The sequence below is a fragment of the Antechinus flavipes genome, chromosome X, assembly GCF_016432865.1.
Source record: "Antechinus flavipes isolate AdamAnt ecotype Samford, QLD, Australia chromosome X, AdamAnt_v2, whole genome shotgun sequence".
NCBI classification, from domain to species: Eukaryota; Metazoa; Chordata; class Mammalia; order Dasyuromorphia; family Dasyuridae; genus Antechinus; species Antechinus flavipes.
This window is the reverse complement of record NC_067404.1, coordinates 4,620,800-4,646,680: the sequence shown is the minus strand read 5'-3', so window position 1 is coordinate 4,646,680 and position 25,881 is coordinate 4,620,800. Positions and strand designations below refer to the sequence as shown.

The following is a 25,881-nucleotide window of genomic DNA, read 5'->3' as shown; positions in this document are numbered from 1 at the left end:
TGCAGAACCGAACAGTTCTCTTGTTGCATAGGGAGAATTAGATTCAGAAGGTATAAATAACCCCGGGAAGAAAAACTAAAATGCAGATAGTTCACATTTGTTTCCCAGTGTTCGTTCTTTGGTGTAGCTGATCTAAAATTATAATTTAAAGCAGCAGTCACCAAAACCATTTGGTATTGGCTAAGTGGAATCGAGGAGACAATGGTTAAATCTAGTTTAGCATTGATGTGATCCTACCAAATAATGGTTTCCTAGTGATATAATGATTGGTTTGTACTCAGTGTGGAGGATATAAGCTAGAAGCTCTCAGGGCCAGAAATGACAAGAGCACTAGAAGCTCTCCACGGCTGAGACATTCATTCCATTGTCCACCTTTGTGGTGGCTGCAGGCTGAAGCACAAACCTTTGAAGTCGGGGGGATTCAGAAGCCAGAGAAGGAGGCAGGAGCTCAAGCCCACGGAACCAAGGAGAGAGATAGTCCTCTAAGAAAGCTAACCGGGCCCCAGGAAAGGAGACAAGACTTTGAAGGAGACAATAAAGAATTTGGACTTTAACCCCTGGCTGCACTTGTGGTGATTGCTGAACTGAAACGAAGCTGCTCCCAGAGACCTCCAAGAAAAGCCAAAAGAGAATACTACAGTAAATTATGAATTACTTAGCTTTTATCATTAACACAATGATCTGTTTGCTACAAAGAAGCATGAGGGAGTATGTTCTTCACATCCAGAGAAAGAACCTATGGAGTATGAATACAGATCAAAGCATCATATTTAAACTTTCTTTTTTATGAATTATTTTCTTTTCTTTTCATCTGTTTCTATTTCCATAACCTGACTGATATGGGAATAGGTTTTACATGACTGTACATATAGAGCCTACATCAAATTGCTTATCATGTTAGGAAGGTGGAAAGAAAGGAAGAAAATTTGGAACTCAATATTTTAAAATATATATTAAAATCTACTCTTAAATGTAAATGGAAAAATGTTATTTAAAAAATGCTATTGCACTCTAAAGAATGAAATGGGGTCACGTTCTGAGAAACATCAGAAGAGTAATGCAGACTGAAGTGAGCAGAAATAAAGAGAAATGATGCAGTAACAACATTATAAAGAAAAATACTAGGTCAGCTATATGGCACAGTGGATGGAGCACTGGCCATGAGGTCAGGAAGACCTGAGTAAAAGTCTGGTCTCAGACACTCAACACTTAATAGTAGCTGTGCGACCCTAGGCAAGTCAATTTAACCCCAATTGCCTCACCAAAAAAATAAAGGAAAAAAGAAAAGAAGAGCAATGTTGAGACACTCTTGTGAAGATCATCAGTCCTATGTCAGGTTCCCACTGAAATCTCCACCTAGAGGCCAAGGCTCCATTAGGATCACCAACTGACCAGAAAAAAAGCATGAGAAAAACATGAAAAAAACTGGAAGAGAGGAACAAAAATACGTGCAAAAGAGAATCAGTGGGACAAGCCTTTCTTAAAGGGCTCTTGCAAAACAGCTAAGACAAATGTCCTTAGTCACTTAGCCTAAGAACTCACCCTCTCTTGAAGAGGAAGCTGGCTGTGATGTCTGACCCAAAAGCCATCTTTAAAAAAAAGCCCTACACTAGTTATTAGGACTTCACCTTGTAATTTGGGGCTGTGATTCCTCAAAAAGTTATTTCCTATCTCCTTGCTTCAGGCCCTTCACCTTAAAAACCAGCCATCTGTGCTCTGTTATCGTTTAATAGCCACTCCAGTTCTGCTATTCTATGATCCAAGGTCCCTTCAAGCACTAATCTTCAACTTCCTTTGTGCTCACTGCCCCTTAACTTGTCATCCTGCTTGAAGGGCCCCTCCATCTCTGATATATGTATTTTATTCTTTCCCCCCTTGCTGGCCAACAAGGCTACCTTTAAGTGCTGATTTATGTGAGTGTATTTATATATACACAGAATACATATACACCTAAGACACATATATAAATATATATGCACCTACACCCACATACATTTACGTACATATTTGAGCACATACACATATATGTGTAAGTACATACTTATTATTCTATAATCATACACATATTAACTAGATACATTCATATGCCATTATGTAAGTAAAAAACATGAAATGGAAATTCATGGTTTTATACAGAATCTTCAGTTTATACTGTGTTGTGTTTACGGAAATGTTCTCTCTTTTTTTGTCTTTTCTCTTTAATTTCAAAATGAATATTTTAAAAAAATAATCCCATTAAAATACTTGCCTCTTTTTATTAGTAGTAATATTTAAATTACAACTTTATAATATAATTTTAGATCAGGTACAGCTAGGCCACCTTCATTTGATTTTTTTTTTCATTAATTCCCTTGAGATTCTCGACTTTTTATTGTTCCATATGAATTTTGTGTTTATTTTTCTAGATCAATAAAATATTTTCTTGGAAGTCTGATTGGTATAGCACTAAATAAATCAGGCTTTCATGGCCCCTGGACCCTGTTCTCTCTCCCTCTCCTTCTGGTGCACGCCATTCTCAACCAAGCCATCTTTGTCTTCAGGCACTACCAGCACTCTCAGATGGGTGGTGTGTCCCTGCGGCCTTGGTTCTTTCTCCACACGGGCCTTTGAGGCCTTCAGGGGATCCACCGGCCCCTAGGTCTAGAGATGGGAGGGACCTCAGAAACCATATAGTTCAATGTCCCTCTTGTTCCCAAGCTGATTTGTTAAAGGTCCTGGGCAAGGTTCAAGGGCTATCAAAGGGCATATATGCAACCTACTCAGTTTACAGATGCAGACACTGAGGTCCACAGAGAAGTGACTTGCTTAAAGGCATGCATAGGAATGCTGAAAAGAGCACAGAGGTTCTCAAATGGAACTTTCTCATTTTATGATCTGGGAAAGGAAGTTCAGAGGCCCTAAGGGGCCTGTTCCGGCCCACACAGGTCATCAGAGACAGAGGCAGAACTTGCACCTGGGCCTCTTGGGTTCCCAGTCCAAGCTGCTTCCATTCTGCCAAAAGTGACCTCCTTACCCAACCTCACTTCCTCTTTCTGTGAGCAGGTAAAAATGCTGTTATCAAAAAGCAGTGTCTAAGTTGCTGACTCCGAGGTGAGGGGCAGTGGGAAGCACAAAAGAGCAAACTCAGTGAGTCCTGGAGCCGAGCTGAGACAACACTTCTGCTGCTCCTCCCTTCATCCTCTCTTCCTCTGATCCACTAATCTATTTCTTAGCCAATACCAAATGGTTTTGGTGACTGCTGCTTTATAATATATAAACTAATCTATTTATTTAGTGCTATATCAATCAGACTTCCAAGAAAATATTTTAATGATTTAGAAAAAATAACAACAAAATTCATATGGAACAATAAAAAGTCGAGAATCTCAAGGGAATTAATGAAAAAAAAAATCAAATGAAGGTGGTCTAGCTGTACCTGATCTAAAATTATAATTTAAAGCAGCAGTCACCAAAACCATTTGGTATTGGCTAAGTGGAATCGAGGAGACAATGGTTAAATCTAGTTTAGCATTGATGTGATCCTACCAAATAATGGTTTCCTAGTGATATAATGATTGGTTTGTACTCAGTGTGGAGGATATAAGCTAGAAGCTCTCAGGGCCAGAAATGACAAGAGCACTAGAAGCTCTCCACGGCTGAGACATTCATTCCATTGTCCACCTTTGTGGTGGCTGCAGGCTGAAGCACAAACCTTTGAAGTCGGGGGATTCAGAAGCCAGAGAAGGAGGCAGGAGCTCAAGCCCACGGAACCAAGGAGAGAGATAGTCCTCTAAGAAAGCTAACCGGGCCCCAGGAAAGGAGACAAGACTTTGAAGGAGACAATAAAGAATTTGGACTTTAACCCCTGGCTGCACTTGTGGTGATTGCTGAACTGAAACGAAGCTGCTCCCAGAGACCTCCAAGAAAAGCCAAAAGAGAATACTACAGTAAATTATGAATTACTTAGCTTTTATCATTAACACAATGATCTGTTTGCTACAAAGAAGCATGAGGGAGTATGTTCTTCACATCCAGAGAAAGAACCTATGGAGTATGAATACAGATCAAAGCATCATATTTAAACTTTCTTTTTTATGAATTATTTTCTTTTCTTTTCATCTGTTTCTATTTCCATAACCTGACTGATATGGGAATAGGTTTTACATGACTGTACATATAGAGCCTACATCAAATTGCTTATCATGTTAGGAAGGTGGAAAGAAAGGAAGAAAATTTGGAACTCAATATTTTAAAATATATATTAAAATCTACTCTTAAATGTAAATGGAAAAATGTTATTTAAAAAATGCTATTGCACTCTAAAGAATGAAATGGGGTCACGTTCTGAGAAACATCAGAAGAGTAATGCAGACTGAAGTGAGCAGAAATAAAGAAGAAATGATGCAGTAACAACATTATAAAGAAAAATACTAGGTCAGCTATATGGCACAGTGGATGGAGCACTGGCCATGAGGTCAGGAAGACCTGAGTAAAAGTCTGGTCTCAGACACTCAACACTTAATAGTAGCTGTGCGACCCTAGGCAAGTCAATTTAACCCCAATTGCCTCACCAAAAAAATAAAGGAAAAAAGAAAAGAAGAGCAATGTTGAGACACTCTTGTGAAGATCATCAGTCCTATGTCAGGTTCCCACTGAAATCTCCACCTAGAGGCCAAGGCTCCATTAGGATCACCAACTGACCAGAAAAAAAGCATGAGAAAAACATGAAAAAAACTGGAAGAGAGGAACAAAAATACGTGCAAAAGAGAATCAGTGGGACAAGCCTTTCTTAAAGGGCTCTTGCAAAACAGCTAAGACAAATGTCCTTAGTCACTTAGCCTAAGAACTCACCCTCTCTTGAAGAGGAAGCTGGCTGTGATGTCTGACCCCAAAAGCCATCTTTAAAAAAAGAGCCCTACACTAGTTATTAGGACTTCACCTTGTAATTTGGGGCTGTGATTCCTCAAAAAGTTATTTCCTATCTCCTTGCTTCAGGCCCTTCACCTTAAAAACCAGCCATCTGTGCTCTGTTATCGTTTAATAGCCACTCCAGTTCTGCTATTCTATGATCCAAGGTCCCTTCAAGCACTAATCTTCAACTTCCTTTGTGCTCACTGCCCCTTAACTTGTCATCCTGCTTGAAGGGCCCCTCCATCTCTGATATATGTATTTTATTCTTTCCCCCCTTGCTGGCCAACAAGGCTACCTTTAAGTGCTGATTTATGTGAGTGTATTTATATATACACAGAATACATATACACCTAAGACACATATATCAATATATATGCACCTACACCCACATACATTTACGCACATATTTGAGCACATACACATATATGTGTAAGTACATACCTATTATTCTATAATCATACACATATATAACTAGATACATTCATATGCCATTATGTAAGTAAAAAACATGAAATGGAAATTCATGGTTTTATACTGAATCTTCAGTTTATACTGTGTTGTGTTTACGGAAATGTTCTCTCTTTTGTCTTTAATTTCAAAATGAATACTTAAAAAAATAATCCCATTAAAATACTTGCCTCTTTTTATTAGTAGTAATATTTAAATTACAACTTTATAATATAATTTTAGATCAGGTACAGCTAGGCCACCTTCATTTGATTTTTTTTTTCATTAATTCCCTTGAGATTCTCGACTTTTTATTGTTCCATATGAATTTTGTTGTTATTTTTTCTAGATCAATAAAATATTTTCTTGGAAGTCTGATTGGTATAGCACTAAATAAATCAGGCTTTCATGGCCCCTGGACCCTGTTCTCTCTCCCTCTCCTTCTGGTGCACGCCATTCTCAACCAAGCCATCTTTGTCTTCAGGCACTACCAGCACTCTCAGATGGGTGGTGTGTCCCTGCGGCCTTGGTTCTTTCTCCACACGGGCCTTTGAGGCCTTCAGGGGATCCACCGGCCCCTAGGTCTAGAGATGGGAGGGACCTCAGAAACCATATAGTTCAATGTCCCTCTTGTTCCCAAGCTGATTTGTTAAAGGTCCTGGGCAAGGTTCAAGGGCTATCAAAGGGTATATATGCAACCTACTCAGTTTACAGATGCAGACACTGAGGTCCACAGAGAAGTGACTTGCTTAAAGGCATGCATAGGAATGCTGAAAAGAGCGCAGAGGTTCTCAAATGGAACTTTCTCATTTTATGATCTGGGAAAGGAAGTTCAGAGGCCCTAAGGGGCCTGTTCCGGCCCACACAGGTCATCAGAGACAGAGGCAGAACTTGCACCTGGGCCTCTTGGGTTCCCAGTCCAAGCTGCTTCCATTCTGCCAAAAATGGCCTCCTTACCCAACCTCACTTTCTCTTTCTGTGAGCAGGTAAAGATGCTGTTATCAAAAAGCAGTGTCTAAGTTGCTGACTCCGAGGTGAGGGGCAGTGGGAAGCACAAAAGAGCAAACTCAGTGAGTCCTGGAGCCGAGCTGAGACAACACTTCTGCTGCTCCTTCCTTCATCCTCTCTTCCTCTGTCTCATTCTCTCCCTTTCCCTCTCCACAGAACCAAGCCCTGTGCTGGACAAGTAGTCAGGGCGCAACAGGGATTTTTCTAGAGCAACTGACTTAAAAGCCAATGACCTTGGAACTGATTCTTCAGATTTCCTTTGGCCATCATCTCTTCAGCGCTTTCTCAAGTTTTTTGTTTCTTTTTTTTACCCTAAGAAGTCTTTCCTAATTGTTGCAAGTCTTCCACAAAAACAAAGTTCTGGGAGATTTTCCTGTTCTGTTCTCTGTCAGGCTTTGGAAGGCAAAGCAGAACAGAATACTCTGTGGAAATTCACCTCAGCTCTTTTCTAAGCATAGCAGGCTCACTGTCCAGGGCTCTGGGGGGTTTGGAGATGGGTTACCCTGCCGGAAAGGACAACTGGGCTCATGCGGTCCATTATTCTGCTCCGTTACTTAGCACAGTAGCTGCGGAAAGAAGCAGCTTTTCTGTGTTGCCATGGTCCTGGGACTTGATTTATACACAATCTGTCTTTTTGCTCTTTGATGACAGGACTTGATACACTGATGCCTGGGGTAATCCTCAGATATGTGGAGCGGGGGGAGCAGGAGATGGGGCAATCCCCTCAGACCCTGGTAGACAGAAGGTTTTCCGGAGACTTAGAGGGTGTTGGAGTGGCCATGTCTCCTTAGGCCCCTTGTGCTGCAGAAGTATTATTGCCTTCTCTTGTTTCCATGATAGGATGCCCACAGATTTGCATCACCTTTGGTGCTAAATGATGGTTTTATACCTTTTATTACCTCATAACGTAAGCTGTGTGTAAATCCTTCCAAATCTCTCGTGGCAGTATTATGTAGGCAGGAAGACAAAGAAATCAGTTCAGGTCAATAAGGGTATAGTGAGTGCTCAGCAGCAGAATTGTTCCACTTAGGGGATGTTCTTTTTCTTGTTAAATAGAAAAGCCACTCCTTTCCTTATACCTCCATCTCAAAACTTCTAGAGAGATGAGAGGAGCTTAGCAATATGAGAGAACAGAAAGCAGCAGGATACAGAACTGAAATTTGTGTCAGGAAAACCCAGGTTCGAATGTGCCCCACACACTTCTGAGCTGTGCCCTCTCACAAAATCGCCGGATCTCTGAGGTTTGCAGTTTCCTCCTCTGTAAAAGTGGTGGATGGAACTGACTGGTCTCTGAATTTTTCATCCCTAAATGCGGGGTCATGGAATGACTGGTAGAGGGAGAACTGAGGCAAAGTGCCAAAGAGAGAGACAGAGACAGAAACAGAGTTGAAAAGAGGGAAAGAGACACAACCAGAGAGAAATATGGCTTTGTTCAGATGGAGCATAACAGTGGGAGACAGATGGCAATCATTTAACATCTGGGAGTAGAGGAGCTAGACTGGAATCCCAGCCCAGCTACTTAGGACAATGACTACAGCTGTAGCCACACTTACTGACTTCATCAGTTCCCAGGGTTTTCTTTTCAATTTTCTAACCCTGCTCACCAAAGCCAGTATTTACCTGCATGCCTCATTTGATAAGGGCCAAGACTCACTCTGATTTGATATTATTTTCATAAATTGCCTTCAAAAGTATTACCCTACTTTTTGAATTTGTCTTCTCTGAATATTGCTCTTGTGAGTGATTTGTGTCAATATTTTATTGCATGAAGTGAAAGTAAGGGTGAAAGCAAACCAGTGGTGTCTCTACAATTATAAGTTCTTGTCTTATATCAGATGATCTTTGCAATCATGAAGAGTTTAATAGGTAATTTCTTTTTTTGGGGGGGGATTTTATTTAATTTTTTTTCATAGCTTTTTATTTACAAGTTATATGTATGGATAATTTTACAGCATTGACAATTGTCAAACCTTTTGTTCCCAATTTTTCCCCTCCCTCCCCCCACTCCCCTAGATGGCAGGATGACCAGTAGATGTTAAATATATTAAAGTGTAAATTAGACACACAATCAATATATATGACCAAACCCTCATTTTGCTGTACAAAACAATCGGACTCTGAAATATTGTACAATTAGCCTGTGAAAGAAATCCAAAATGCAGACAGGCAAAAATATAGGGATTGGGAATTCAATGTAATGATTCTTAGTCATCTCCCAGAATTCTTTTGCTGGGCGTAGCTGGTTCAGTTCATTACTGCTCCATTGGAACTGATTTGGGTCATCTCATTGCTGAAGATGGCCAGGTCCATCAGAATTGATCATCATATAGTATTGTTATTGAAGTATATAAGGATCTCCTGGCCCTGCTCGTTTCACTCAGCATCAGGTCATGAAAGTCTCTCCAGGCCTTTCTGAAATCATCCTGTTGTTCATTTCTTATAGAACAATAATATTCCATAATATTCATGTACCGCAATTTATTCAGCCATTCTCCAATGGATGGGCATCCACTCAGTTTCCAGTTTCTGGCCACTACAAAGAGGGCAGCCACAAACATTCTGGCACATACAGATCCTTTTCCCTTCTTTACTATAAGCCCAGTAGTAGCACCGCTGGATCAAAAGGTATGCACAGTTTGGTAACTTTTTGAGCATAGTTCCAAACTGCTCTCCAGAATGGTTGGATGTATTCACAATTCCACCAACAAAGTATTAGTGTCCCTGTTTTCCCACATCCCCTCCAACATTCTGCATTATCTTTCCCTGTCATTCTAGCCAGTCTGACAGGTGGGTAGTGCTATCTCAGAGTTGTCTTAATTTGCGTTCTCTGATTAATAATGACTTGGAGCACATTTTCATATGTCTATAAATAGTTTTAATTTCTTCGTCTGAGAATTGTCTGTTCATATCCTTTGACCATTTATCAATTGGAGAATGGCTTGATTTCTTATAAATTAGAGTCAATTCTCTATATATTTTGGAAATGAGGTCTTTATTAGAACCTTTGACTGTAAAAATGTTTTCCCAGTTTATTACTTCCCTTCTAATCTTGTCTGCCCAAAAACTTTTCAAGTTGATACAATCAAAATTTTCTATTTTGTGGTCAATAATGATCTCTAGTTCTTCTTGAGTCATAAATTCCTTCCTCTTCCACAGGTCTGAGAGGTAAATTATCCTGTGTTCCTCTCATTTATTTATAATCTCCTTCTTTATGCCTAGAGCATGAACCCATTTTGACCTTATCTTGGTGTACGGTGTTAAGTGTGGGTCGATGCCTAGTTTCTGTCATACCAGTTTCCAATATTGCCAGCAATTTTTGTCAAACAGTAAGTTCTACTGGGGTCTCTGGGTTTGTCAAACACTAGACTGCTATAGTCCTTGACTGTTTTGTCCTTTGAACCTAACTTACTCCACTGATGAACTAATCTATTCCTTAGTCAATACCAAATGGTTTTGGTAACTGCTGCTCTATAATATAATTTTAGATCTGGTTCAGCTACGCCACCTTCATTTGATTTTTTTTCATTAATTCCCTTGAAATTCTTGACCTCTTGTTTTCCATATGAACTTTGTTGGGTCATTTCAATACCGATGATTTGGCTTCGTTTCCTATGCACACTGAAGGAATTCGTTACTCACTTCAGTTATCGCCCTTCTTTGCCATTTAACCTGGAGAAAACTGTCCCACAGGTTGAAATAAATACAATTACACTGTGGAATTCATCTAAGTGTAATATTAAGAAATAGGCATAATAGGATGTCCTTAGTATTTTTCCCTGTCCTAAATTTTAAAATACATTGCAGTATCCTGTTTGAACACAAGATGTCAGTGAAAGAAAACACGTAATGTTCCGCAAAGGCAAGTAATTGGTGAACAAGCTTTTAATATGCATATACTTTCAATCTCATTCAATTCAGCAGACATGTATTGATCACCTACTATGCGCCAGGCACGTTTTGCCAGTCGTAAGGGATTTCTGGAAATGAAGAGTCATGTGAAATTAAAACTAAGCAGGCAATTACAGTAAAACCCATGGAAGAGAACAGTATATAACTAACCAAGTAGCATATAGCTAAATTCTCAAGATCTTTAAAAGGCAACGACTGGAGGCTCTGTTTAATTCCAGGTGTACAGGAGAGATACTGGAGTTTCTAGAATGGTTTTCTTGACCCAAGTCTAAATATTTCAGAAACTGCAGAGACCACGTGTCAGGGAAAGAGTGCTATGTTCTTGAAGGTCAATTAATTGATCAGTGAGCATTCATTAGATGCCTACTTTGTAGGAGTCATGGGAGACAGCCTTTGCAGGGATATGTAGATGGGTAATCAAGTATCTTGTGTGAGGAAGAGGAAACAGGAAAACTTTGCTCCTGAAGGGCTCTGGCCCCCTCCTATCTCTCCAGACTTCTTGCGCCTCAGGCTTTGAACCGGTGACATTGGTACCCTGCTTATCCACAAACAGGACCCTCCATCTCTCAGCTTCTGGCATTTTCTCTCGTGGTCCCCATTGCTTGGAATGCTCTCCTTTCTCATCTGCTTCCCTTCCAACTAAAATCTTATCTTTTTGAGAAGTCTTTCCTAAACCTTCTTAATTCTAGTGCCTTCACATGGTCAATGCTTGCTATTTATTCTGTATGAAGTCTGTATGTATTTGTTGTCTCTCCTTTAGAACTGAAGCTCCTTGAAAGAAGAAAATTTTCTTGGGAATCCCAGGGCGGAGCACTTTGCCTGCCACACTATACACACTTAGGAAATGTTGACTGATTAATGGTATCATGATCAAGTAGTATAGAATAAGGATGTAAAGGTAAGATCTAGCCAGGTTTGAAAGGACTCTCAGTGACAAACAGAAGGGTCTCTATGACATCCTAATTGAATTGGGGAACCACTGCATTTACTGAAAGGATTAATTGACCAAGGGATTGGATAGGTCCTTTTGACTGCTGAGTGAATAATGGATCAGGGAGGAAACATCTGACATGAAAAATCCAATGGGGAGCCAAAATGGCAAAGAGGACATACATTTCTTTCTAACCTTCTGCTACAACCTTCAGACTAATTAGCAAATCCAGTTCTGGATGGCAGAATCCAGGAATAGTGGGAGTGCAACAAATTACCGGCGAAGATACTTTTGAAGATTGCCAGGAAAGGCCTGTTTCAATTGGAAACGGGAGGGAGGCAGCCAAGCACAAGCAGGCTGAGCACAGATGGCAGCACAGACAATGCAGAGCCCCAGGGTGGTGCAGACTCTGTGGAGCAGGGCGGACTCCATGTGGCAGAGAATCTAAGGCAGGGGTCCTTAAACTACGGCCTGTGGGCCAGATGCGGCAGCTGAGGACGTTTATCGCCCTCACCCAGGGCTGTGAAGTTTCTTTATTTAAAGGCCCACAAAACAAAGTTTTTGTTTTCACTACAGCCTGGCCCTCCAACAGGCCCTCTATTTAAAAGTTTGAGGACCCCTGATCTAAGGGGATGAATCTACAGGAATCTGCAGTAGTGTTGGCCACTCTACCCTCATTGCAAGCCAGTAGATCGGCAGAGAAGTTATAAAGCATCCAACACAAACACACAAGGCAAATAGTGAGCCCTGAAGTGCCAGAATCTCATGGGACCTGGCCATGCCCACCCAGCACAGGGAGGGAATCAGTACTGACCCAGCACAGTCGTGGCCACTTGTAGAGGAATGCACTGCTTGTAGAGAGAGCTTGGAAAACATCGCCTGCCCTAAAAGCAGATTCCAATTTTTTAAAAAAGTGAGTAAGAAAGCAAAGAGAACTCTGACCACAGATAGTTTTTATGGTGAAAGAGAAGAGCAGATTTCGAATCCTGAGGAGACTAAAAGCAGATCTAAAAGCAGATTGTCTCCAAATGAAGCCCCCAAAAGTGATATAATATGATCCCCATCGCACGAGGCTCTCCTAGAAGAAATTAAAAAGGATCTTAAAAGTGAGCTAGAAGAAAAATGGGGAAAGGAAATGGAAACTTTGCAAGAGGGTTTGGAAAGACATATAATTCATCAAAAGATAATTTGATAAAATGGAAAAAGAAAAAACTCCCAGAAAAATAGCATTTGTGAAACAGCAAAATAAAATCACTCCTTAACAAACAGAATTTGTGAAATGGAAAAAAATCCCATAGAACAAAACAACTCATTTAAAAATTCATTTGGACAAATACAGAAAGTAAAAAAAGTAAATGAAGACAATATTTCACTAAACTTCATAATTGAACAAATGGAAAAGAATGACTCAATGAGACAACAAGAATCAGTCAAGGAAAACAAAAAAAAAAAAGAAAAAAATGTAAAATTATTTTCTTCAAGTTTTTTTTTATCTTTTTTTTTTTTTTTTTGTATTTGACCATTGAATTCTTAAATGAGTTGTTTTGTTCAATGGATTTTTTTTCCATTTCACAAATTCTGTTTTGTTGGCATCCTTACAAACTGTTAAGTCATTAGAATTGACAGAGACAATAATTATCTAATTTAGCACGGTTCAGTATGATTGATCTGATCCTACAAGCAGATGTTATGGGCCAAAACTTGAAACAAGGTACTAAGTGGAATTGAGAGACAATGTTTAAATCTAGTTTAGAATTGATTTAATCCTACAACAAATAATGGTTTCCCAGTGATATTGGTGTGTACTCAGTGAACAGCATATAAGCAAGAAGCTCTCAGGGCCAAAGAGCACTCTGGGAGATACAGAAGCCCACAAGCCCACTCTCGGAGGTGGAGTCAGAGTCATTCCATCTTCCACCTTTGTGCTGGCTGGAGGCTGAAGAAAGCAGAGGCAGAAGCAAAGGACAAGCTACAAGAGCTCGTGGAATCAAGGAAGGAGAAAATAAACATTTGGATTTTATCAGCTGGCTATATTTAAGGTGATTATTACACTGAACTGAAACTAAGGCTGGTTCCAGAAAACCTCCCCAAGAAACCTGCTCAGAGAGAACCATTATGTTTTAAAGACGAGAACACCACACTGTTTGTCAAGGTGTTTTCTTTTTCCATTTTGTCCAATCTATTTTGTAAGGACGGATATGCTTTTACTATTTCGTCAAGTCTATTTTATAAGGAGTTATTTGTTTTTTCCATTTCACTAAGTCTACTTTTAAGGATTTTTTTTCAGGTAATTTCTGTGTTTCCTTTTCCAAACCCTCTTGCAAAGTTCTCATTGCCTTTCCGGTTTTTCTTCTAACTCTCTTTTAAGGTCCTTTTTGAATTCTTCCAAGAGAGCCCTGCAAGATGGGGACTCATTTGGGGTTTCACCTGGAGATGATCTCAGATCTTGAGATCCATTTTTCTACATAAAATCTATCTATGGTCTTAATTTTTTTTGCTCATTTTCTTAATAAGCTTTTAGGACAAAGGAGAGATTGTCCAAGCTTCCTCTAAAGGTGACAGTAGCTGAGCTGGGTCTGTGCAACTACCTTCTGGTGCTTGGGGGATGCATGGCCAGGTCCCATGATATTCTGGGGGTTTAGGGCTCACTATTTGCCTTTTGTATTTGTGTTGGATGTTTTGCAGACAATCTGCTTGCAACCAGGACAGAGTAGAAACATTGCTGCAGATTCCTCTGGTTATATTACCAGATCACCCTGGGCTCTCTGTGCTTGGCCCCTCCCTCCGTGCCCAATTGAAAAAGACCTTTTCTAAAGTTCTCCAAAGATATCTTATGCTAGAAATTTGTTACACTACAAATATTTGTGGGTTCTATCACTCCAAAACTAGTTCAGAGGTTTGATTTGGTGTTGATTTGAGGGATAGCTGGGAGAGCTCAGATAAAGACACGTCTCTGCTCTGCTTCCTAAACAAATGGTTTTCAAGCATGTGCTAATTCTGCATATATTAAATCCAAATGTGACTGCAGATTTCATGTGCTACATGTAATAAAACAACATAGGTGAAATATTGCTTAATCTTGAATAAGAATGTAAAATCAAAATTACATATATTTCATGTAAATATTAATTTGAAAAATACTTGTTTTTGTATAAAGGCAGGTATGAAATACCCCAAGAATGTTAAATAGCAGCACTGACTTTTAAAATTATGAAATATTGTCAATTCTTGCCAAGAACATATTACTTTATTATAATTTTCATTTCTTAGAACTGAAGTTCACATGCTCTGTTCAGTCTTTCACACTAATGAATTACTTTTTTGGCTGTTTTGTTTATTATAGAACAAAAACTGATTTCTTTGAAAAATATAGTTCGAGTCAGTCTATTTCTAAGTTTCTATTTCTAATTTCTAAGTTTCATTAGCTTGTTTATAGAACGGAAATGTACAGATAACAAAATTTGTATGTTAAATAAAACATGAGTATGTATATGTATATACATTTATGTTTCTCTGTATTTGGTTAATTAGCAGTTGAGGTGGTTAGTATGTTTGCAGCTAAAAAGACCTATTGAGGCCGAAAGGTGAAATTCAGTTAAATCTTTATTATTGGGAACCATGAGTTTTTAACCGATAACAGTAAGGAAAAATTCACTAATCCCAAAGGACCTGAAAAGGAATTAAGGGTGTATATTTTAATTTATTATTTATTATTACTCCTCGAGGCATTTTCAGTCAATATAACACAGAAGATCTTGCAATGATAAACAAGCCATGTAACAACAAATAATCTTTTAAACCATCTTTCTTAAGTCACAGTAAATATCTGCATTTCCTTTAGCTCATGGTTGTAACTGTACCATATTTCTGAGGTCCACATTCTTTCTTCAAAGAGCCGTAAGAACAACATGCATTAAAAATATTTTTTGAATTCTTTGCCAATACTTGCTGTTGTTGTTACAGAAAAGGAGATACAAAAGGAAATGTTTAATACATTAAAAGTGATTTTAATATACTCTTTTATTTGATGAAAGAAATATATAATGAGTTCATCTTAATTTTTTCAGTTGACAATATACCACATTACTTACAATGTCTATCATAATATTCTTTGGTTACATGGCCTTTTATTCTTGTAGTTCCTCTTGTGCAACTATAAAAAAGCTTGCTTGGTTCTTTTCCAAGTCTTCCAAATTCTACAAAATAAAAGGCCAATATCGATTATTAAAAATTACCTGGATCTTCTAAATTCTAACAATTCACTTCTAGAATTAACTTTCAATTCAAATACACACAATTCTCTGCCAAATAAATGCGTTGGCAGGGAAGCCTCTTCTTACCTTCTTGGGTGAAAAAGACAAGAGTTGAATGAATCGCGTTAAGAAAACTCCATTATGACTGTTAATATATATAAGGTCCTATCCTCCAAGCAACACGGTGAAGAATAATAAGCAAGGATAAAAGAACCAACTTTGCCATAGTGGGAACACATTTTAATGTCACCTAATAGCAGTGCAACAACTATGCAAGGGATATAAAGAAACCTAGCAGCTGAAAGATTCGTCCCATTTTTAAACCATTAATATACCATGAAAGAGATGCACACACACAGTAAAGTAGTATTTTTCAGACCTACTACAAAGTATTTAAGATTATGTGACATGCTAGGGGAGAAGGGAATAAGAAAAGGTGTAAAGGGCTTTAACTCTTAAAGGGTGTGCTTGAATCACACAACCGAGCACTTAAGACTAATTACCTATTAGACAATGATTCGATTAGTATATGTTTGGAAAAATGGCCCTTCTCACTGTTCCATGGTGGCTTGATGTTTGGTGTATACAGATAATTGCAGGAAGGATTAGAGGGTGGTGTGAGACAAGCCAGACTCACTTTTTGGCAGGACGAGGAGGAGAGCGGTTGGTGGCATTTTGTCTGTCTCCTTCACTTCTCCCCCTAAAGACCAAGGACTTTACTTATCCTGACTCCAGTTGTACTTGGGGCCTCCAGGGAGCTAGCCCGGACTTTACAAAAAGGTTTCCCAAAGCATATATCTGCAGACAACCTTCCAAGTTACCCATCATTTTCAACCATCCCTGCCAAATTACAAAGGTCCTGATGATGTAGTAGAAGATTTTCCCAGCAATACTTTGTATCAAGAAAAAAATTATTAAAAAGTTAACATTTAGATAAAGCATTTACTATGTGTTCAGCACTTAACAATTATTCCTTCATTTGAATCTCACAATGCCCCTGGGAGGGAGGTGTGTCTGAAGCCCCATTTGAAGTCTGGACTTCTTGACCACAGGCTTAGAATTCTATCCATTCTCCCTAGAAACCAATTCCAACACAAATTCCAAAACAGTTCAAATTAAATGACATCATTTCAAAATTCAAAGGGGCCTCACAGGTTGAGCATACCTGAAAAAGCATCCCTTCTACAATAGGTCTGACAAACGGTCACCTGGCCTTTGTCTAAACAACTCAGCAAGGGAAGGGGAAGTCCATTACCTTGTGAGGCAATCCATGTTACATACGGGATGTCCCAAAAATCTATAATAATATGCACCCACATATAAATTACATAAATATATATTAGATGTCATATATGATATATATATATATATACATATATATGTGTGTGTGTGTGTGTGTGTGTGTATGCAGCTTAAAGAGAAAAAAATCTGTATTAATTTTGGTACAAGAACAAGTATTAGGAACAGGCACAGGGTTTTCCAACCAAACATCACATAATCGTTTGCTCATACTATGAAACTGACCAAAATTATTTCAGAGCCAGAAAAAACAACAAAATTCATCTGGAAAAACAAAATGTCAAGAATATCAAAGAAATTAATGAAAAAATGCAAAGGATGGTGGGCTTAGCGGTACCACACCTCAAACTCTTTTATGAAGTCATCAGAACCATTTGGCACTGGCTGAGAGACCGAATAGTGGATCAATGAAATTCATTAGGTATAAAAGATACAATTGACTAGGTGATCTATTTGATAAAGCCAAAGATTCCAGCTTCTGGGATAAGAACTCACTATTTGACACAAATTGCTAGGGAACTAGGAAAACAGTATGGCAGAAACTGGGCATAGATCAACATCTCACACCCTATGCCAAGACAATGGGTACATGATTTCATAAGAATAAGGGATGCTAGTATAAGCAAATTAGGAGACCAAGGGATGATTTGCCTGTCATATCTTTGGAGAAGGGAAGAATTTATGACCAAATAACAAGAAAAGAACCTTATGAAAAGCAAAATGGATAATTCAGATTTAATTAAATTAAAAGGTTTTTACACTAACAAAAGCAGGTCAGCCAAGGTTAGAAGGGAGCAGAAAGCTGGGAAACAATTTTTACAGTCAGTATTTCTGATAAAGACCCTAATTCTAAAATAAACTGAGTCCAATTTATAAGAATAAAAGTCATTTTCCAATTAACAAATGGTCAAAGGTTATGAACAGAAAACTTCCAAATGAAGAAATCAAAAGCCTCTATAATCATGTGAAAAATGCTCTAAATCAGTGTAGATTAGAGAAATACAAATTAAAACAACTGAAGCACCACCTCATGCCTTTCACATTGGCTAAGATGAAGAAGATAATAAATGTTGGAGGGGATGTGGGAAAACTGGGACACTAATGTATTGTTGGTGGAGATGTGGAATGATCCAACCTGTCTGGAGAGCAATTAGGAACTCTGCCCAAAGGGTATCAAACTGTACATACACTTTGATCCAGCAGTGCCAGAGATCACAAAAGAGGAGAAGGAACCCACATGGATAAAAATATTTGTAGCAGTGCTTTTTGTGATGATAAAAAATTGGAAAATGAATGGATGCCCATCATTTGGGGAATGACTGAATAAGAGATAGTATATAAATTCAGTGGAATACTAGCTTTCTATTAGAAATGATGAACAAGGTGATTTCAGCAAAGCCTGGAAAGACTTACATGAACTGATGCTGAGAACATGAACTGAGCAGAAGCAGGAAAAAAAGAAAACTGTACACAGCAACAGCGAGATTGTGTGATGACCAGCTATGACAGACTCAGCTTTTCTCAGCAATCCAGGGATCCGCAGCAGTTCTAATAAACTTGGGATGGAAAATGCCCCCTGCATACAGAGAAAGCACTATAGAGACTGCTTGTACCAGTGGCAGCCAGAACCCATCACCATATTCAAGAATGAGGTTTTACAAAGGCATAGAACAGTGGCGTTACTATCTTCCTATAGTGGAAGCTACATCTCTGTTTAAAACAGTTCAAGATCTCATGAGCCTTTTTGGTTCTCCTCCCTAGTGAATGTCACCTTCTTAAGACTCAATGACCCTAGCCTGTTTACATCGTTCTGGGTGCTGTCTTAGCACTTCCCAGATTGTTAACTGAAAATTTCATGAGCGTGCCATCTATGCCTTTATCCAACTGTGCTAAAAATGTTAGCCATACAAGGCCCAGCACCTGTGCATTTCATTACACCATCAAATCTATACAAAATGCATCATGGCATTCATGCTCAGAACTACTGAGCTGTAAACAAAGCTGCCATGCATGCTGTTTGCTACGTGTCCGATCACCACGTGTGCTCATGCTTGCTGTACGTCGTTATAAGGTGACGGCCAGTTATTAGGTAGCTGGTGAGCTTTGTTATGCAAGTAGAAAATTTATGGGTTATTTCTGCAATGTGCTCATCTGCACTGTTTATGATGTAAATTCACACATATTCCAACATATTCCATACATCTTTTAAGGAGTATAAATTTTCACTCACGAATAAGATGTATAAATGAGCATTGATAGCCAGATTCAGAGAATATATCAGTGTGGATTTTGCCCAGGGATGATTTTGAGAGAGAATACTGAGCTTTGGGGAGCGCAAGTAGTAAGAGAATAGGAGCCTGCTTGTTAACCTCCCATTTGGAGGGGCCCTTCTAGCAAGCAGTGCCACCTGCCCACAGATGTTGCTCGTGTAGTCCAATGCATAGTCTAGAAGACAGACACAGAAATGTGTGTGTGTGTGTGTGTGTGAGAGAGAGAGAGAGAGAGAGAGAACAGAAATCTTTGAGAGCAGCAGGCTCTGTATACTCCCCTCCAAATGCCTTCTGCCTTTCACTGGAACAGGTACAGCCTCCTGGAAGCCATCACGGTTTGGGCAAGGTGTTGTATTTTAACAAGGACATCGGTGTTTAATGGATGCTTTGATACTAATCTTTTATGCTCCTTTTACAACTCTGCTTAAATATTTTTCTAAAGTGATGACATTTGTAGCAGTTCTGGAAGCATACAAAAGGGAAGTAAAGAAACTTAATTGACTAAGAAGATAAAGACAAACAAGCCAAGAATTTAAAGGACATACTAGTGCAACCCTAAAGGCAGACAAGAATCCGGTTACAATCATGCAGGAGGAGAACTAAGGGTGACAATTCGCTGCCCTGAAATCCTGCCAGAAGGACAGAAGGACCTTGACGAGGACCAAGCAAAGCCCTCTACTTTGGTTTTGTTGAACCTTTATACTTAGCTGACTTTGTCCTGCTGCCAAACTCCAACCAAATGATCCTCAGATCTACTTGCCCAGCTCTAGGCGCTGCTCGTTCTCATTTGTGTTTCCACGTCCTTACTGGACATTTTAACTCTGTGCAAAATTGAACTCCTGGTCTCCCCCCACCAGACCCTCCTCTCCTTTAGCACTCTTCTCCCAGACCTCCAAGCTCACACCCTCTGGGTCCCCCATTTCCAAGCTGTGACCAAACCTTGTCAAGGTCACCTTCAGCATCTCTAGCACATGCCCCCTCCTTTCTGACCCTACTTCCATCCCAGCACAGTCCCTCATCCCCTCACACCTGGACTGTTCAAATAGCTACTGGTGAGACTGCCTGTCACAAGGATCTCCCCACTCCAGTCCATCTGTCACTCAGCTGTCAAAACGGATTTTAAAACACCAACACCTACTACTGGGTTTATATCCCAAAGAGATTTTAAAGAAGGGAAAGGGACCTGTATGTATAAGAATGTTTGTGGCAGCCCTCTTTGTAGTGGCCAGAAACTGGAAACTGAGTGGATGCCCATCAATTGGGGAATGGCTGAATAAATTGGGGTATATGAATGTTATGGAATATTCTTGTTCTGTAAGAAATGACCGGCAGGAGGATTTCAGAAAGGCCTGGAGAGACTGACAGGAACTGATGCTGAGTGAAATGAGCAGGACCAGGAGATCATTATATACTTCAACAACAAGACTATATGATGATCAATTCTGATGGACGTGGCCATCTTCAGCCATGAGATGCACCAAATCAGTTCCACTAGAGCAGGAATGAATTGAACCAGCGACACCCAGCGAAAGAACTCTGGGAGATGACTATGAACCATTACATAGAATTCCCAATCCCTCTACTCTTGTCCGCCCGCATTTTGGATTTCTTTCACAGGCTAATTGTACAATATTTCAAAGTCCAATTCTTTTTGTACAGAAAAATAACTGTTTGGACATGTCTATTAATATTGTATTTAATTTATGCTTTAACATATTTAACATGTATTGGTCAACCTGCCATCTGGGGGAGGGAGTGGGGGGAAGGAGAAAAATTGGAACAAAAGGTTTGGGAATTGTCAATGCTATAAAATTACCCATGCATATATCTTGTAAATAAAAAGCTATAATAAAAAAAAAAAACACCAACACCAGTGGCTTACCAACTACAGTATCAAATTTTTTAAAAGTCTGATATTCAGTCTTTCATAACCTGCACCTTCCTCCCAATATTTCCAGTTTTCTTATAACCTGCCCTCCCCTTCCCTGCCCTCCCCTGCCCTGCCCTGCGATCCACTTATACCGACCTCCTTGGTGGTTCTCATCCAAGACCCACCATCTCTCCACGGGGCATTCTGACTGGCCCTATTCATGGCCTGGAATACTCTCCCTCCTCATTTCACATCCTGACTTCAAGTCCCAGCTAAAATCCCACCTAACACAGGAATTCTTTCCCAATGTCCCTTAATTCTAGTGTCTTCCTTCTATTGATTATTTCCAATTCATCCTGCCTATAGCTTCTTTGTATACAGTTGTTCACATGCTATCTCCACCACGGAGTTCCTTCAGAGCATAGATTCCCTTTCTTTGCCTTTGTTCGCCAGGGCTTAGCATAGAGCTTAGCATGCAATAGGCAGTTATTATTTCCTATTATATGAGTTCATAAAATGTCAGAGTTTGTACTTCAGCAACATAGAATGACAAGGCTAAACTCCAGGACATGATGAAGTATTGAAATAAGAGTTTTTGTAAACATTTTCCATCGATTCAGTAAACTGTTGATGTTGAAATTAAGTTTTAAAAATGTATGAAGATCACGCATATACCATACCTTTGAGAACTGTTCATATAGGTGTTTAATCGCATTCAGTCTCTGGCTCCGAATCATTCTGGCTTGTTGAAAAATCTCTAGTTGTTGTTGAAATATATTCTAAAAACAAAAATAAGATAGCCATGATCTTACAAAATGAAAACTATGGCTAAGAAATTCAACATTAAATTAAATAACTGAATAGTAGCAAACTCATTATCACCATAACCTAATATTCTATTTACCCATCAGTATAAAAAAATTCTTAAAGCGTATCAAAAAGAAAAGAACAAAACTAATTTCGCTATACTGAAAGATTAGGTATGAATATTATCTTAACCCCTGAATAGCAAAAAAGACAAGGTTCCCCCTTCACCAAAATCTATTCCTCTCTTTTATTTTTATCTGAATCGAGAATGACTTAGAAGTTGCAAACCTAGGAGACTATGATAGTGGTGCCCTCAACAGAAAAAAGGAAGTCGGAAAGAGGGAAAGATTGGAAGTTAACTATGAGTTCTTTATTAAAGCCTTTCCCATAGTTTTAATTAATAATAATAGTTCCATATTCAAACTGCATATTATTTGTTGTTTACCCCTCTTTGTGTATTTACCATGCATTGTTTTTATTATTATCATATAGCTTGCCATATTTCTCTACTAACCTATACATCTCATTAATGTAAGAATCATGTTATGTCTAAATTTTCTATCTTTCCAGCACACAGTGGGTGCTCAATAAAGGTATAAGAATAATAGCTAGTATTTATGAAGCTCTTATGGTTTGCTTCGCTAATACTTACATGTTATCCTTATGACATCCCAGAGATGAAGAGACTCTTATTTTTATTTTACACATGAGGACCTCTATTAGAGAGAATTTAATTGACTGCCCTAGGGTCACCTTGCAATTAAATGCCAGAGGCCACATTTGAACTCAGGTCCTCCTGACTCCAGGTTCAAAACAGTATCCACTGTACCACCTCACTGCCTCTAGGATGCAGGCACGCATATATGTATATTTTTTTACTGTAAGCATGTAACAAAAACAAAAACCGAACGATAGGTTTACTATTAATTGCTGACAACAGTTATTATGTGGTGGAACCTAGTTTAGAAGAGAGCTTCAAGATACAGAGGACGTGAAATGAGCTATGATTTGTGAGAACTGGTCAACAGTATAGTATAAACAATCACAAATCGGGTACAATAATCAGATCTGATCAAAGGACATGAACAATTTTCAGATGACAAAATTTAAGCCATCTATATTCATAGAAAAATGCTCTAAATCACTATTGATTAGAAAAATGCAAATTAAAACAACTCTGAGGTACTTCCTCATACCTCTCAGATTGGCTAAGATGGCAGGGAAAGATGATAAATCCTGGAGGGGATGTGGGAAACTTGGGACACGAATGTACCGTTGGTGGAATGATCCAATGATTCTGGGGTGCAATCTGGAACGATGCCCAAAGGGCTATTAAAGTGTGCCTACCCTTGGACCCAGAAGTGCCACGACTGGGATATTGCGTCTGCATCCCAAGGTTGTTGTAAAGGAGCAAAAAGGACCCACGTGTGCCAAAATGTGGGTAGCAGCTCTTTCGGTGGTAACAAAGCACTGGAACATGATTAGATGCCCATCGTTGGAATAAGGGAATGGCTGAATATGCTGTGGTACATGCAGGCAATGGAATATTATTGTTCTATATAAACGATGGTGATCAAGCTGATTTTAGAAGGGGCTGGAGAGATTTACAGGACCTGATGCTGAGAGAAACAAGCAGAACCGGAAGTACTCTGTACACAATAACAGCAAAAATGTACAATGATCAACTAGGAAAGACTTGGTTCTTCGCAGTGGTTCAGTGGTCCAAATTAATCCCTATAGACTTTGGACAGAAAATGTGGTCTGCATCCAGAAAAAGAACTGAGGAGACTGATTGTGAATCAGCACATGCTATATTCGCTTCTTTTTGTTTTTTGTTTTTTTTCTTCTCCCATGGATTTTCCCTTTGGTTTTGATTTTTCTCTCACACCATGGTTCATAAAGCAAAGTGTATTAAAATAAATTAATTAAAAATAATAATCAGAGCTGAATTGTTTGTTCTAGCACTGGAGATGTCTGAATATGTGGCCGGTCCTAACCTGTAGTCTCCAAACCACGTTAGCCAGCCCCTCTGCTCACGGTTCCCAACACAAACCACTCTCCCACCTGCTACGAGACCTTGGTTCGCAAAGTTCCTTTTGCCGACAAGTCCCTCTCCTCCCCTTTCCAACCAGCCAGGTGCTTCTCATCCTTGCCTTCTTACAAATAAGATTTCATGAATCCCTCCTTCTACCTTTCTCTCTTATTTCTTTCCTATGTACAGAGCTTATCTTCTCATGAAATCATAAACTCCCAAGTGAAGAGTTTTGGCTTCTTTATAAACAATGTAGTGCAGGAGATAGAGCAGACACAATCCAGAAGACCTGGTTCTGAAGCCTGCATCAGACGCTTCCTAGTTATATCACCCTGGGCAACTCAATCAATCCCTCCCACTCTCAGTTTCTCATCTGTAACATGGGGGTTATAATAGCACCTGTCTCACCAGTTTGAGAGCATCAAATGAGATGAAACTTAAAATGTTTAGCAAAATTTAGAGTGCTACATATAAACATTTGTATCTCTCCACAGCCAATGCACATTATAAGTGCTACACATTTGTTAAATTGCTGATATATTTATTGATCATGTGAATTGTTGGAATATTTAGCTACAGTATGCCTGTTAATTAAATATAAATGAATTATATAGAAAAATACACAGTAGCTAAAAGTGCCAATTCAACAAATATTTATGCATTTGCAAGACTGTGTCATGTGCTATGGGAAATACAATCAAGTCTGTTATTCTAAAAGAGAAAACATTATCACTCTTAGCATGAAATCACAAATTATCAGAGATGGACCACCTAAGGTAACCTCAAGTATTTTATCACATAAATTGTGATTTAAAGACATTGCGAAACTTAGCTCTGAAGTTCAAGTACTCTCTCTCTTTTTTAAGAAGAGGGAAGGAAGCCATGATAAAATGAAAAAGAAACATGCAAAAGAAAGAGCACTGAGTTCAAATTATGGCTCTGACAATTCTGTACTGTATAGCCATAAGCAATTCATTAAAAATTCCCTGAGCTTTAGTTCCCTTATCTATAAAGTGGGGGGGGGGATATTTGTATCAGGTTGCTATTAGGAAAATGAATCAATCCCCAGATTACGATTGCTGATCCGTTAAAGGAAGAAAACTAGCTTTTCTGGGTACATGCCGAGTCTGAGCCGGGATCTCTGGGGTGTAACCCAGCTAACAAGACCACAAAACAGAGCAAGCTATGGACAAGAGCAGCTTATTGCACTTCACAGAATTATTACCAGGCAATTATCTGCATTTCCTATACTTAGATCTACCATATCAACCCTCAAGTATGCCAAGCATGATACCAACAGCTAATTTTGCTTCCTCTTCCTCAGTTTTCTTAATATCCAGATCCCACTGCTGAAACAATGTCAGGAACTGCTGAGAATATTCATGGTTGAGTTTCTGCCTGTCAAAAGAATTTTGAACACCATCATTACCATTATTAAAATTAAATTAATCAGTTTCCTCAAGTGACTGAACAATTTACATAACTAATAAAGTGCTTTATCATAAAGGGAGGGTGATCCCGAGGTGTTACCCAGAAGAGAGAAAATTCTCGCAAATGAAATCAAACTTTAAAACACACAGCAATGGCTATCTGCCATCACAGCATCAACCTATCTAGATTCAGAGACACTGCCAGAAGAGGGTCACCAGATAGTGATTTTTTTGGGTTACCTCAACAAGTAATTAGGACAAACTACTAGGGCATGGCGTGGTTACGCTCTGCACCAGTAGGACATCTGCTCATATTGATGAAATCTTAGATCCTTGAAATAGAAGTGATTAATGTAATATAAAAAGGCTAAGACATTAATAGTATAATAAGCTTTTTGATGGAAGTTGGTAAATGTTATGGGCCAGAACTTGAAACAAGGTGCTAACTCAATACAAGTTTGTTTGGTTTTTTGAAGCTGAGTCATTTTTATCATTTTGGGGTACAGTCACAGAGAAAAGTGACCAGGACTTCATAGGATGTCAGAAGAACATCGTTCACTGGGAGAAATGTCCTGGGCTGCATTTCCCATTTCTTTGTTCCTTTCTAGGAACATCACATCACCGGGCCAAGACACTTAGGGGCGGTTTGCTGACAGATGGGGCAGGGGTGTTAAACAGCAAAGCTGGCAAAGCACAGGTGAGCAGTGCCACAAAAGGAAAGCTACAGGCTAAAGT

General features: G+C 39.1%; 3 long non-coding RNA genes across 3 annotated transcripts in view; 1 reads left to right on the top strand and 2 right to left on the bottom strand.

Moving 5' to 3' along the window:
• The window catches only part of LOC127542983 (uncharacterized), a 68,927-nt gene that overhangs the window by 30,606 nt on the left and 12,440 nt on the right, over positions 1–25,881 (top strand). The gene's annotated exons all lie outside the window — the stretch shown is intronic.
• LOC127542986 (uncharacterized) overlaps positions 1–25,881 on the bottom strand; it is a 67,338-nt gene that overhangs the window by 30,795 nt on the left and 10,662 nt on the right. The gene's annotated exons all lie outside the window — the stretch shown is intronic.
• On the bottom strand, positions 14,771–25,350 carry LOC127542995 (uncharacterized). Its single transcript, XR_007949040.1, has 3 exons — positions 25,015–25,350; positions 21,558–21,656; positions 14,771–15,381 (listed from the first exon to the last, which is right to left on the bottom strand). It is a non-coding gene; the product is annotated as an uncharacterized LOC127542995 (long non-coding RNA).